Raw genomic sequence first — 13,698 nt, 5'->3', positions numbered from 1 at the left:
AGAGCACCGTGCAAAAGTAAGTGACATTTAACAAACGTTACCCACATCTATATTAAAATTGGTACAGCTTATTACAGGAGGAAATCGTGGACTTCTGATAACGGTACTCGCGACTATGGATCAAATAAGGGATATATGTTGCATGGAGTGAGAAAGATGGAGGAGGGAGTTCACATGAAGCTGGGAGCTGCTTGATAAAACACTTCGAGGTAACTAACCCTCAAACGAAACTTTTCCTCATAATCATAGATAACTCCAAGAGACAGGCAAGGAAGTGTGCTTTTATTGCTTTGGAAATATCTCTTGTTTGTGAATCTGTCCAGTATTGTTTCCCTGTGGTAGGTCACACTAGACTCCCTTGCGATCGTGATTTTAGTCGTACTGAGTGTATGCAAGAAATGCACGTCCAATAGTATACACACCAGATGAATGACCAGAATTGGTAAAATCTGCGAATCCAAAAAGTTTCTTTGTGATCAATAGTGAAACATCTGGATAAACTTAACACATTAGCCTCGAAACCAGCCTTATTCACACCCAGAGATCCGATTCATTTCAGTGAAGCTACTCAATTTGAGTCTGAAGATAACTTCAAGCTAAGTGTGAAGCACTGCTTCTCAGACAAAGGAGCCCTCACGTCAGTGGCTATTCATATCAAGAGGAAGGGAAGGCGTATTGAGCCAGATCCATTTCAGTTGCCAGTAAAATACAGAAAATGGCTTTCGATTAACCAAAGAAAGCGATGATGTACTGTCTTTCATGGCATACATAACTGCAGCAGATCAACACTTCTCTCGGTCATGTACTGAGAATAATGTGTAGAACGATGAGATACAGAAACTTCCTTGATGTGTCTACGTAAAATACTTTATTACGCTGAGAGAGAGAGAGAGAGAGAGAGAGAGAGAGAGAGAGAGAGAGAGAGAGAGAGTAATCACGAGTTAGGTGTAGTTCAAAATAAATCATATAAATTAATGTTTTGTTTTCTAAATTTTTTCCAAGGGATCAAATTTGTGAGTGAATAATCGTTTTCTAGATGACGAAGAGTTATTTTCAGCTCTAACATTTATAGAAAACGTATTACGCAGAACCTTGCCGTCACTAGACATAGGAATTATTTGTTCTCCAACTTTAATACCAAAATACTGCTGTGACATCACATTGCAAGGACACCATAGAAAAAAATGTGAACAATAAAGCATACATCTTTTCATTTCCTTCGTCCCCCAGTTTTGAAGCATCTACATCTATATCTATACGCTGCAAACCACCGTGAAGGGCAGGGCAGAGGTTACGTCCTATTGTGCCATTTAATACGGATTCTTCCCGTTGCATTCACGTATGGAGCAAGGAAAGAATGATTGTTTGAATGCCTCTGTGCACGCAGAAATTATTCTAATCTTATCCTCACGATCCCTCTGTGAGCAACACTTAGGAGGTTGTAGTATATCCCTAGAGCCATCATTCAAAGTCGGTTCTTGAAACTTTGTTAACAGACTTTCTCGGGATAGTTTACGTCTGTCTTCAAGGATCATCCAGTTCAGCTCCTTCCGTATCTCTTGACAGTCTCCCAAGGATCAAACAAACCTGTGACCAAAGGTCGAAAATACCGCTTCAGCTGTAAGCTGTGACCATACGTGCTGCCCTTCTCTGTATACGTTCCTTATCCCCTGTTAAGTCCTATTTGGTACAGGCCCCACGCACTTGAGCAATATTCTAGAACCAGTCAACGGGAGATTTGTAAGCAATCTCCTTTGTAGACTGATTGCACTTCCCCAGTATTCTAACGATAAACTGAAGTCTACCACCTGCTTTGCTCACGATTGAGCCTAAGTGATCACTCCATTTCATATTCCTACAAAGTGTTACACCCAGGAATTTGTATGAGTTGGCCAATTCCAGCATGCAGTCGTATTTCCGCGAGCTTCCACTAGCCTATGAGGAGAGACGCGTCGTGCAGAACAGAGAGCCTTACCTGGTTCAGGTCGTGTCGCATAGCCTCGAGCGGTGCCCACAACTCCTCTGTGAGCAGCAGTGAGTTCAGAATGTGGCGCTCCATCGCGTCGAAAACACTCATCAGCTCCTCCGGGTCCTTGAAGAACAGTGGGACTGTTTGGACTTCCTCGGTATCTTCATCCTGTCATCAGACACATACTAGTTAGCTGTGACTTTTCTGAATTAAAAAATCAGACGTGGCGTATGATGCATAGTAGAACGTAAAAATTTATTGAATATTAAGAAAAAAAAACTGTAAAATAAGTTTGTTGGAAACGATACTGAACATCCAATGGTCAAAGTACATAAAAGCCAATATAATTATTGAGTTGCACGTTCATATTTAAGCCAGAAGATCCGTATCAGCTAGGCCCGATTGCCAGTTTTGACACCATATAGCACCACCCAGAGGATACGCCCAGCTGCTGAAGAGGTACTCTCTGCAGACCTAAGTACAAGCCATAAATATTCCAAAAAGTGGAGGTTAACACCATATCCAACGAAGACTGAAGATAGTTGCTTTCATCTTAAGAACAGAATGGCCAGTGCACAGCTAAATGTCACCACCAAGACTTCCCGAAATACTTAGGTGCAACACTGGACAAAACCTTGTCCTACAATAAACACATATAAAATACAGCAACAAAGCTGAGTTTGCACTATAACGCCGTATATAAGCTGAGTGTGGTACCTCATAGAGCGCAAGAACTACAACACTACGATGTTATTCCTTATGACTTGTCTACTTTGCTGCAGAGTATTGTGCTCCAGTATAGCGTAATAGTTCACATATGAGAATAATCGATGTTCAGCTAAGTGCAGCAATGAGGACAATGACATGGTGCTACGATCTGTTCCTCTTCACTGTTTACTATCTCAAAGAAATATTGCGCCACCGGATCTGCGAAGGCTGAATGCCCTTCTCAAAGAATGTTGTTGTTGTTATTGTTGTTGTTGTCTTCAGTCCAGAGACTGGTTTGATGCAGCTCTCCATGTTCTCAAAGTATATGAAGAACTAATTGTAATTCTCCATCTGCCAATCCACTCTGATGTACCTGCACTTAAAATGCGCCAATTAAGATTCAGGCAGCCACCCATCTCATTGGCAGAATCGCTGCAAGCAATGGACTTGAACATGAACGGGAAGTCGTCAGAAACGTGGGCTAACACTGCACATGAGGACTGTCAGCCTCTCATAACACCTGCTACAAGGCCAGCTGGCATGGAATCACCGTGACATGCTTAGAACACAATCTGCAGGATTCATACCCGCCATGGCATCTGTGCTGAAAGGCTCCGCTGGCGGAAAAGGCTTTTTCTTTTCCATGTGACTTTGGGAATGAACATCAAACCATCAAACACGTTGTAGCAAGCTTTAGTAGACGAAGTTACCCCAGGAATTTAGAAGGATTCTTTGAAGTGACAGATACAGCCCTTACAGGGATTGAAACTTGGATATTAATTACGGTTCTAGCACTATTTATTTTGGAAAATTATGAAACTTTGAAGAGTTTTTACACGAATTGCATTAACAGTTATATTAATTAAGTCTCAAAGGAGATCAAGCTCCAAAACAAAAGCACTTGCACAATAAAATCGAATGAGCTACTCACACATTGTTGTATTTAATCAGCGAATGAGAACCATCTGCCACATATATAAAGAAGAGTGTATTTGTGTGAGTATCTGCATGATCTGCTTCCAAACATCTTGATCCATTTCAACCATATGCAGCACAAAAACAGCAGACCTCATAAGTACCAACACTGTGGGGTTTACAACCTCCTAGCTCCAACAGAAGTGGAAATATGAGCAAAAACATTTTTTTCAGCCCTTGGCATGTATGATGCCGTGCACAACAGGCATATCGTGTGGGAACAGAATCTGCCTGCCAAACCAACATGCTTTGCAGGGCAGACTGCATGTTTGGGGCAAGAAATAGTTTTCTGGCCTCCAACATGCAGGCTGCCCTGCAAGACAGGTATGTCGTGTTGGGGCAGTGTTTGCCTGCTTTATCAATGTACTTTGTGAGGCAGCCTGTACATAAAGACAAGTAAATGATTTTCAAGCTCCTGATGTGTATCCTGACCTGCATGACATACATGTTGTGGGAGTAGTATTGGCATTCTTTATTAAACTGTATTGCAGGGGTTACACATGCAGACTGGGGACAGGCTGAGGTGGTTGGAGGAGGGATGAACAGAGCAAGAGGGAGGAGGAAATGGTCAGAGGGAGGATGGGGAGACACATGAGGCAGGTGGAAGCTGTAGACAGATAGTGAAGAGGTGGAAAAAGAAGAGGGGGAGGCAGAGATTGAGAGAGGAGGAAAAGGATGTGGTCAGGGGAAGGGGGAGGAAGGTATGGTCAGAGAAAGGGTGTGGAGGAAATGGACAAAGAGAGAGGAGGATGAGATGAGGAGACAGAGAGAGTGGGGAGGAAGAGACGGACAGATAGGGGTGGGAAAATGAGATGGAAAGACAGAGGGGGGAGGAATTGTGTCCAATATACAGGCGGACGAAGCCGTGGGAAAAAGGCTAGTGATTAATTAACATAACTAATTATGCAAGTCAGCTACACCACCAGCATCGCAGCAAATGTTGGAAAACGTGATCACACATTATGAATAACATGTAGATAGTAGTTTTCAGTGTTTAATTGCCGATTTTGATTATTAAATTAGATTTTTCATAGTTTCGCCCGTAATATAAATTCTATCAGAGCTACATAAATTTGGATGACACCAGTGGAAAGACCAGCTGATTTCCTGTGAGACTGATGTCCCAGTTGTATGTGTGCTGTAAATGTTCGAGGCACAGTTAACTAACACTAAATATGGTTTTCATTATGTAAGTTTTGGTATTACTTTAATTAATAATGTGGGACGAACTAGTCATCCAGAAACTTTACAAATATGCCATTGTGATGAGCGTTTCAGCGTGCATCTAGTTAAGACAGAACGTAAGGATAAATTGTCGTAACTCGGACTGGTGAACGTCTAGTTAGTTGTTTATCGCATTTGGCAGGAAACCCGAGTCTTGTACATAAAAGGAGGCCGCCATCTTGGCCTGGGGCTAGTCTGCCAGATGAATTTAAAGAGGCAGGATTTGTGTCACTCTGGGAGGTGATTTAGCTTCTTGATTTTTCGGACTTAGGAAATTTCGCGTCCTTACTCTAGGACTCAAAATTATATCGCTATGAATCAGTTGGATTTTTGTATTTTTGCATGCATAGCATGTCTCGACTTTCAGTTATTTCGCTGTGAGATGGGATTTTAACTCTGGTAGTACAGAGTGATTTAGAACATTTCGCGTCTGTGGACACTTGCACCTGAAATTATTTTGCTCTTTTTTCAGATTTATTAAAATTTATAGCGATTTTCAAACTACTACACGGGGGCTCGAGACGCATTTAGGTCAAAATTATGATAGCCATTATATCCTCACTAGTCCACTGTTTTATATGTAGATTAAATTTAAAATATTGGCGGTTTTCCATAATTAATCTCGTTGCTGGATAACTATATTTATACACAATACATGTTTATCTGGCCTAACATACATCTTTTCCTCTTGCATACATCAGTGAAAATTAATTTAAATTTATAGTGAAGTACGGACTGCAACGATCCCTATGGTACAAAGACGATCCAAAGGGGTCGTTGAGAGACAAAATTTTGTTGTTGTGCCATCACAAGCCTTAACCGTGTATACGGTGTTTTAAAGCTGCCGTGTCGTGTGTGTTGCTTTCAAATGGACAACATGCCTTGTTTCGGACACTTTACCGCCAAAGAAAATTCACACAAAGTTATTAACGTCTAATGAGTGATGTCTTTCATTTTCAACAATTAGGAAATGGGTGCCTGACTAAAAACGTAGCAGTAATACTGTTGAAGAAAATCTGTGTGAAGGAAGTGAAAGACGTACGTTAATTTTCATACCTCTTTCATAAATCAATAGATCGTTAACTTATCTGTGTACCATATTGGTGCTGCATCCCGTTCTGTTGCAACTGATTCACACCACTGCCTAGAGGAAATGGACTGTGGATCAAAGGTGCCTGACTAAAAACGTAGCAGTAATACTGTTGAAGAAAATCTGTGTGAAGGAAGTGAAAGACGTACGTTAATTTTCATACCTCTTTCATAAATCAATAGATCGTTAACTTATCTGTGTACCATATTGGTGCTGCATACCGTTCTGTTGCAACTGATTCACACCACTGCCTAGAGGAAATGGACTGTGGATCATGTGTTTCATTTCATTTCAATTCCCTTCCATGGTCAGCAGCCTCCGTCCCATGCATGTTAATTACCTTGCCTGGAAAGCGAGTTGTAATCTGGGCAGTGTGCAGGGACGGTTTTATTCCCATGTCTTGGTAGAGGAGGCTTGCAAGAGTTTCCGTCAGCTTTCACGGAACACCGCAAGGATGGTCCTACTATAAAAAAAGTGGTTGGGCACAACATCTCCACATACCTGAGTGGCCTACATTACTCGCGGGAAAGTTGAGAAGTGAGGTTTTCTGCCGATTCTACAGGCGAGAATTTTCAATGGTTCTTCTAGATTCGCTGTGGAATCGTATAGTATGCTTGAGAACATTTATCTGTTTTCAAAGGAGCAAGAACGTCTACTTTCCGTTCTTTCTCGCATGCTCTGACTGGCCTAGTGCTTCGCGCCTTAGAACATGGCAGTGGATTCGTCAGATAAGACCTTTCAGAAAACCCAGTCGTAGTAATGTAGTTTAAGGAGAAGTTAGATGGTAGTTAGGAGATGGACAGATAAGAGTGGGTAGCCAGTAGGCAGATGGCAGCAAGCAGCCAGCAGAGAGAAGAAGAAGATTCTGGACGACAATGAGGTGCAGAGCTGCTGTGTCTGCTAGCTGAGAGTCTAAGTAGAAATGGAATTGCACTTTGGTTTTTGGTAGGAGGTTAGGACACGAAGGAACGTGATAGTACCAGATAGTTCCAGCGCAGAGAATGTTCATAATCGCCCATATTAGTTTTCTTGATGAGAAGATAGCAATAGCGAATCAACCGTGGTGGCATTGTTATAGTCTGCGAATGTAGCCTGGCCACACATGTGGAAAAGTACGGGCCTACAGTAACACATACTGTTACCGTGAATCAACGCTTCATTTAACGCAACTCTAACCTTGCTCCTCCGGTTAAATTCTGTGTTCGACTTTTCGTTACTGCAATTGAATCCCATATAGTTGCAGGCGTTCTCTCAGCACCCTGAGAAAAGTTGGTTTTGGAGTTCATAGCTCTAAACTGACACTAGACGTTGCTTTACGTGCACTTCTGAGGAATGTTTCCAAGATCCGCTCAAAGTGTTCCTCAGACGTTGAGAACAACCAACTACTTTTGCCTAAGACATCAAACACACCATGTTTCTTAAACTTCTGTATGCATTCGTGATATGGTTAAAGATGTTCCCAAAGTTCAAACGCAATGCGTTTGCTGACTCACTCTTGCAAAATGCCATCTCAGTTGGTCTAGTAGCCAAGTTGCTGGAGATCACAGTAACACACACAAAAAAAAAGTCTTGAGTTGCTGTTTCCATACATACACTCCTGGAAATGGAAAAAAGAACACATTGACACCGGTGTGTCAGACCCACCATACTTGCTCCGGACACTGCGAGAGGGCTGTACAAGCAATGATCACACGCACGGCACAGCGGACACACCAGGAACCGCGGTGTTGGCCGTCGAATGGCGCTAGCTGCGCAGCATTTGTGCACCGCCGCCGTCAGTGTCAGCCAGTTTGCCGTGGCATACGGAGCTCCATCGCAGTCTTTAACACTGGTAGCATGCCGCGACAGCGTGGACGTGAATTGACGGACTTTGAGCGAGGGCGTATAGTGGGCATGCGGGAGGCCGGGTCGACGTACCGCCGAATTGCTCAACACGTGGGGCGTGAGGTCTCCACAGTACATCGATGTTGTCGCCAGTGGTCGGTGGAAGGTGCACGTGCCCGTCGACCTGGGACCGGACCGCAGCGACGCACGGATGCACGCCAAGACCGTAGGATCCTACGCAGTGCCGTAGGGGACCGCACCGCCACTTCCCAGCAAATTAGGGACACTGTTGCTCCTGGGGTATCGGCGAGGACCATTCGCAACCGTCTCCATGAAGCTGGGCTACGGTCCCGCACACCGTTAGGCCGTCTTCCGCTCACGCCCCAACATCGTGCAGCCCGCCTCCAGTGGTGTCGCGACAGGCGTGAATGGAGGGACGAATGGAGACGTGTCGTCTTCAGCGATGAGAGTCGCTTCTGCCTTGGTGCCAATGATGGTCGTATACGTGTTTGGCGCCGTGCAGGTGAGCGCCACAATCAGGACTGCATACGACCGAGGCACACAGGGCCAACACCCGGCATCATGGTGTGGGGAGCGATCTCCTACACTGGCCGTACACCACTGGTGATCGTCGAGGGGACACTGAATAGTGCACGGTACATCCAAACCGTCATCGAACCCATCGTTCTACCATTCCTAGGCCGGCAAGGGAACTTGCTGTTCCAACAGGACAATGCACGTCCGCATGTATCCGGTGCCACCCAACGTGCTCTAGAAGGTGTAAGTCAACTACCCTGGCCAGCAAGATCTCCGGATCTGTCCCCCATTGAGCATGTTTGGGACTGGATGAAGCGTCGTCTCACGCGGTCTGCACATCCAGCACGAACGCTGGTCCAACTGAGGCGCCAGGTGGAAATGGCATGGCAAGCCGTTCCACAGGACTACATCCAGCATCTCTACGATCGTCTCCATGGGAGAATAGCAGTCTGCATTGCTGCGAAAGGTGGATATACACTGTACTAGTGCCGACATTGTGCATGCTCTGTTGCCTGTGTCTATGTGCCTGTGGTTCTGTCAGTGTGATCATGTGATGTATCTGACTCCAGGAATGTGTCAATAAAGTTTCCCCTTCCTGGGACAATGAATTCACGGTGTTCTTATTTCAATTTCCAGGAGTGTACATTCATACAATACCTCACCTCAATACAAACACTTATTATGATCACTTGGAATTGTTTAGATTATTTTGAACAGCCCTGTATTTTCGAACACGTGATTTTGCAGAAATGAATAGGTCCACGCTGACTGTGCAAAGCCACTACCGCCTGTCAGAGAGACATGCGCCCGGAACTGCAGTAGCGGTGTTCGTTATTGTCGCCTGTGCTGCTTTTACCTAGGCTACCCGTGGTACAGTACTGTAATGCTGGAGGGCTATGAGCCCCGACAAGGCAATTCCAGCTTCAGTGTCGTTAATTTGCTTTAAAACGAGTTCCTGTCAAATCGTTTTGGCAGAACGGAGCTTCATAATCTTGTTAGGTTTGGGATGCTTCCCCTTCATGTCTCCCGACACCGCAGAACCCAGTGTTCTGTATAAATGTTGTTACTCGTCAGCTGTAACAGAGCAAGGTAACGCAGAGGTAAGAAACTTTGTCTCGAAACCTGGCAGAAAATCCAAAGAGATTGTGGTCGTATGTGAAGTGTGTTAGCGGCAAGAAACAATCAATGCCTTCTCTGCGCGATAGCAATGGAGATGCTATCGAAGACAGTGCTGCCAAAACAGAGTTACTAAACACAGCCTTCCGAAATGCCTTCACAAAAGAAGACGAAGTAAATATTCCAGAATTCGAATCGAGAACAGCTGTCAACATGAGTAACGTAGAAGTAAATATCCTCAAAGTAGTGAAGCAACTTAAATCACTTAATAAAATCAAGTCTTCTGGTCCAGACTGTGTACCAATTAGGTTCCTTTCGGAGTATGCTGATGCATTAGCTCCATACTTAACAATCATATACAACCGTTCGCTCGACGAAAGATACGTACCCAAAGACTGGAAAGTTGCACAGGTCACACCAATATTCAAGAAAGGTAGTAGGAGTAATCCACTAAATTACAGGCCCATATCGTTAACGTCGATATGCAGCAGGATTTTGGAACATATATTGTGTTCGAACATTATGAATTACCTCGAAGAAAACGGTCTATTGACACGCAGTCAACATGGGTTTAGAAAACATCGTTCCTGTGAAACACAACTAGTTCATTATTCACATGAAGTGTTGAGTGCTATTGACAATGGATTTCAGATCGATTCCGTATTTCTGGATTTCCGGAAGGCTTTTGACACTGTACCAAACAAGCGGCTCGTAGTGAAATTGCGTGCTTATGGAATATCGTCTCAGTTATGTGACTGGAATTGTGATTTCCTGTCAGAGAGGTCACACTTCATAGTAACTGACGGAAAGTCATCGAGTAAAACGGAAGTGATTTCTGGCGTTCCCCAAGGTAGCGTTATGGGCCCTTTGCTGTTCCTTATCTATATAAACGATTTGGGAGACAATCTGAGCAGCTGTCTTAGGTTGTTTGCAGATGACGCTGTCGTTTATCGACTAATAAAGTCATCACAAGATCAAAAAAACCGCAAAACGATTTAGAAAAGATGTCTGAATGGTGCGAAAAGTGGCAGTGGACCCTAAATAACGAAAAGTGTGAGGTCATCCACATGAGTGCTAAAAGGAACTCGTTAAACTTCGGTTACACGATAAATCAATCTAATCTAAAAGCCGTAAATTCAACTAAATACCTAGGTATTACAATTACGAACAACTTAAATTCGAAGGAACACATATAAAATGTTGTGGGGAAGGCTAACCAAAGACTGCTTTTTATTGGCAGGACACTTAGAAAATGTAACAGATCTACTAAGGAGACTGACTACACTACGCTTGTCCGTCCTCTTTCAGAATACTGCTGCGTGAGGTGGGATCCTTACCAGATAGAACTGATGGAGTACATCGAAAAAGTTCAAAGAAAGGCAGCACGTTTTGTATTATCGCGAAATATGGGAGAGGGTATCAAAGAAATGATACAGGATTTGGGCTGGACATCAATAAAAGAAAGGTGTTTTTCGTTGCGACGGAATCTTCTCACATCCTCGAAACTTGGAATGGTTGCACTTATTACTTCTCCTCTCCTGAGGTAAGTGGCTACATTTAATTAGCTCAAGGCCGAATTAAGCAACGTCAATTGAAATTAAGCAGACCTTAAAATATTACTCTCTCTGAAAGAATTTTTGTTTGTTATTGAATAGGAAAACTACACTCTTAAGAAGCTCTTAAGCTGATGTCGGGGTTCGGATGTTGCTAGATCCGTATTATCAAAAAATACGGCTGTGAACCGCGGTCGGCACGGATACTTTGTTCGCGCCGCATATGGCCCTTGGGTCACAACTTGACAATCACTGGCTTAAGGCGAATGCTAGGTTGGTTTTTTCGAAAGGCAACGGCTGATTTCCTTTCCTATCCATCTACAATCCGAGCTTCCGCTCCGTTTTTAATGACCACATCGCCTGCGGGGCATTAAACCATTATCTTCTTTCCTACTTTTAATCAGTACTGCAAACTGTAAGCGAAACACCATTAAGACAAATTGACATCTAAATTATAGTACTTAAGTTTGTAATACTGAGATTCAACGACACAGAAAGAACGAAAATTCAGAGCAAATCGCTATTATAAAGCATGTAACCTAGAAGAGAGGTTTCCAGACAGTTGAACGCGTACCACTGACGCAATGCAAGGACATATAAGGTGCTAAGCGCACAAATAAACAAAACATATACTGACATAAGTAAAATTATTTTATTTACCTTATTTTTAAAAAATAAAATGCTAGAAAAAAACTGTTCTATAAAAATGGCATCTATAAAATGTTAAAGAATATGGATTTGCCGCGGAATGTTCGTTTCTGACGGTGCTCAGGACACAGGAAGGTCGAATTGTAACCTCCCAACCTATCCGTTCATTAGTTGGCCCTCCCTTGGCCCGGAATGATTCAACGTGTTTTGACGTTGGCAATATTTCGAACGGATCTTGGTGGTTATTCGGAAGTTTTCGTGCAGCTTTGCAACTGCTGCCAACTTTGACGGTATACCAATGTGTGGCGCTGCCGTAATCATTACGCAATGAACGGTTTATTGTTGTTGTTGTTTTAGCTTTGTTGGGCACTACGATAAGTGGCGCCGTGACACGAAGAAAGCTTGCGTCTGGAACTGAAGTGTGCGTATTACAACGAGCTGATTCTTGACTAATATAATCGTGATGTGAAGTTGATAGTGTAACATATACGTGATTGCGCTTTAAGATAACAATGGAGCGCTTTTTAAGCCAGGAAGCTAGCTCGTTTTATCTCCAAGAATACAGTTGAAAAACATAAAGCAACATCTTACCACAAGTATGATAATAAACTACTTACCATCTGGCTTTACAGTAAAGACCAGTAAAGAAACCAGTGATAACCCAATTCCCCAATGCCTTAAATGTTTAGAAAAGCTTTCAAATCAGAGGATGAAGCACTCTTTAGCAAAGTTATAAGCCACTCTGAGTTTGTTGGTAAACGTATTCATTTTTTTCGAAAGAACATTGCATTTAGTAAAAAAGAATCCAAATGCATGGCAAATTTTATTAACGCTGACGCAAGTTTGATAAAAGCCTCGTACCTGGCTAGTTTTAGAATTGCAAAGGAACAAAAACCTCACACAGCTATTGAGTCTCTCTTACTAGTCACTGCTAGAGACGTGTTCAAAGCAGTTTTGGGGGAAAACGCGGCCAAAGAAATACAAAAGGTTCCGTTATCCAACAATACGGTAAAAAGAATTCAAGACACGTTCCATTATTGAAGAATCGTTGTCATTACAACTTCAAGAGTGCGTTTGTTTCGCTCTTCAAATAGAGAGTGTACAGATGATACAAATATGGCGCAGTTACTCGTTTGTATACATTTTGGCTATCATGAAGATATAAAAGAAGAGTTTTTATTTTGCAAACCGCTTGAGTCAAATGCTACAGCAGAAAACATATTCAATATGACTGATATTTATTTGATAAAAGTAGACATTTCTCGGCAAAAATGTGTTGGAATTTGTACAGATGGCGCCAAGCCAATGTATGGTCATTTAGCAGGACTACAGTTGGAGTAGCGAACGATGGCGGTCGAGTTTAAGCTTGTTCTGCGCACCTACATCATGCATACTCCGACAGCCAATGAGTTTGCAGTAGTGTTCTGAGCGCTCATCATCGCTGATGGTGGTGGTAAGTGATAAATTCTACATAAGCAAGCAATAGACATAATTTGCAGGATATACACTTCCTTCAATCGGCAAGCACGCGCATGTGCATTCCACAACTGTCGCTTGGAATCTTCAACAGTGCCATTCCCTTCCGTGCCTCGACATGCGCGGACCACCATCGTTCGTGGATCGGATTATAGCAACAAAAGTGAAGAGACTTGCGCATGATTGTCGAAGCACACACTGTATAGTACACCGAGAAGCAATGGCGTCTAAGATATGCCCGAAACTCTTCATACTTTTTTTACAGACGTTGTAACGGTTATAAGCTTCATCAGATCAAGGGCTCTAAACTCACGGCTATTCATCCAGTTCTGAAGACAGGGGCGGTAAATTTAAAAGTTTGTTTCTTCATGTTGAAGTAAAGCGATTCTCTCGCGGTAAGTTTTTAAACCGAGTATTTGAACTGAGATCCGAGGTTTTCATGTTTTTCATTGCCAAAAACGCTGAGTGGTCGTCAAGATTGGCCTATTTAGCTGATATCTTTGACAGGTTTCACATTTTGAATATGGGCCTATAAGGACGAGGAACAATAGCTGCCTTTGCAGATAACAAAGTATCTT

The sequence above is a fragment of the Schistocerca serialis genome, chromosome 2 (genome assembly GCF_023864345.2).
Source record: "Schistocerca serialis cubense isolate TAMUIC-IGC-003099 chromosome 2, iqSchSeri2.2, whole genome shotgun sequence".
NCBI lineage: Eukaryota > Metazoa > Arthropoda > Insecta > Orthoptera > Acrididae > Schistocerca > Schistocerca serialis.
The sequence above is the reverse complement of the archived record's forward strand: the minus strand, read 5'-3'. Positions refer to the sequence as shown.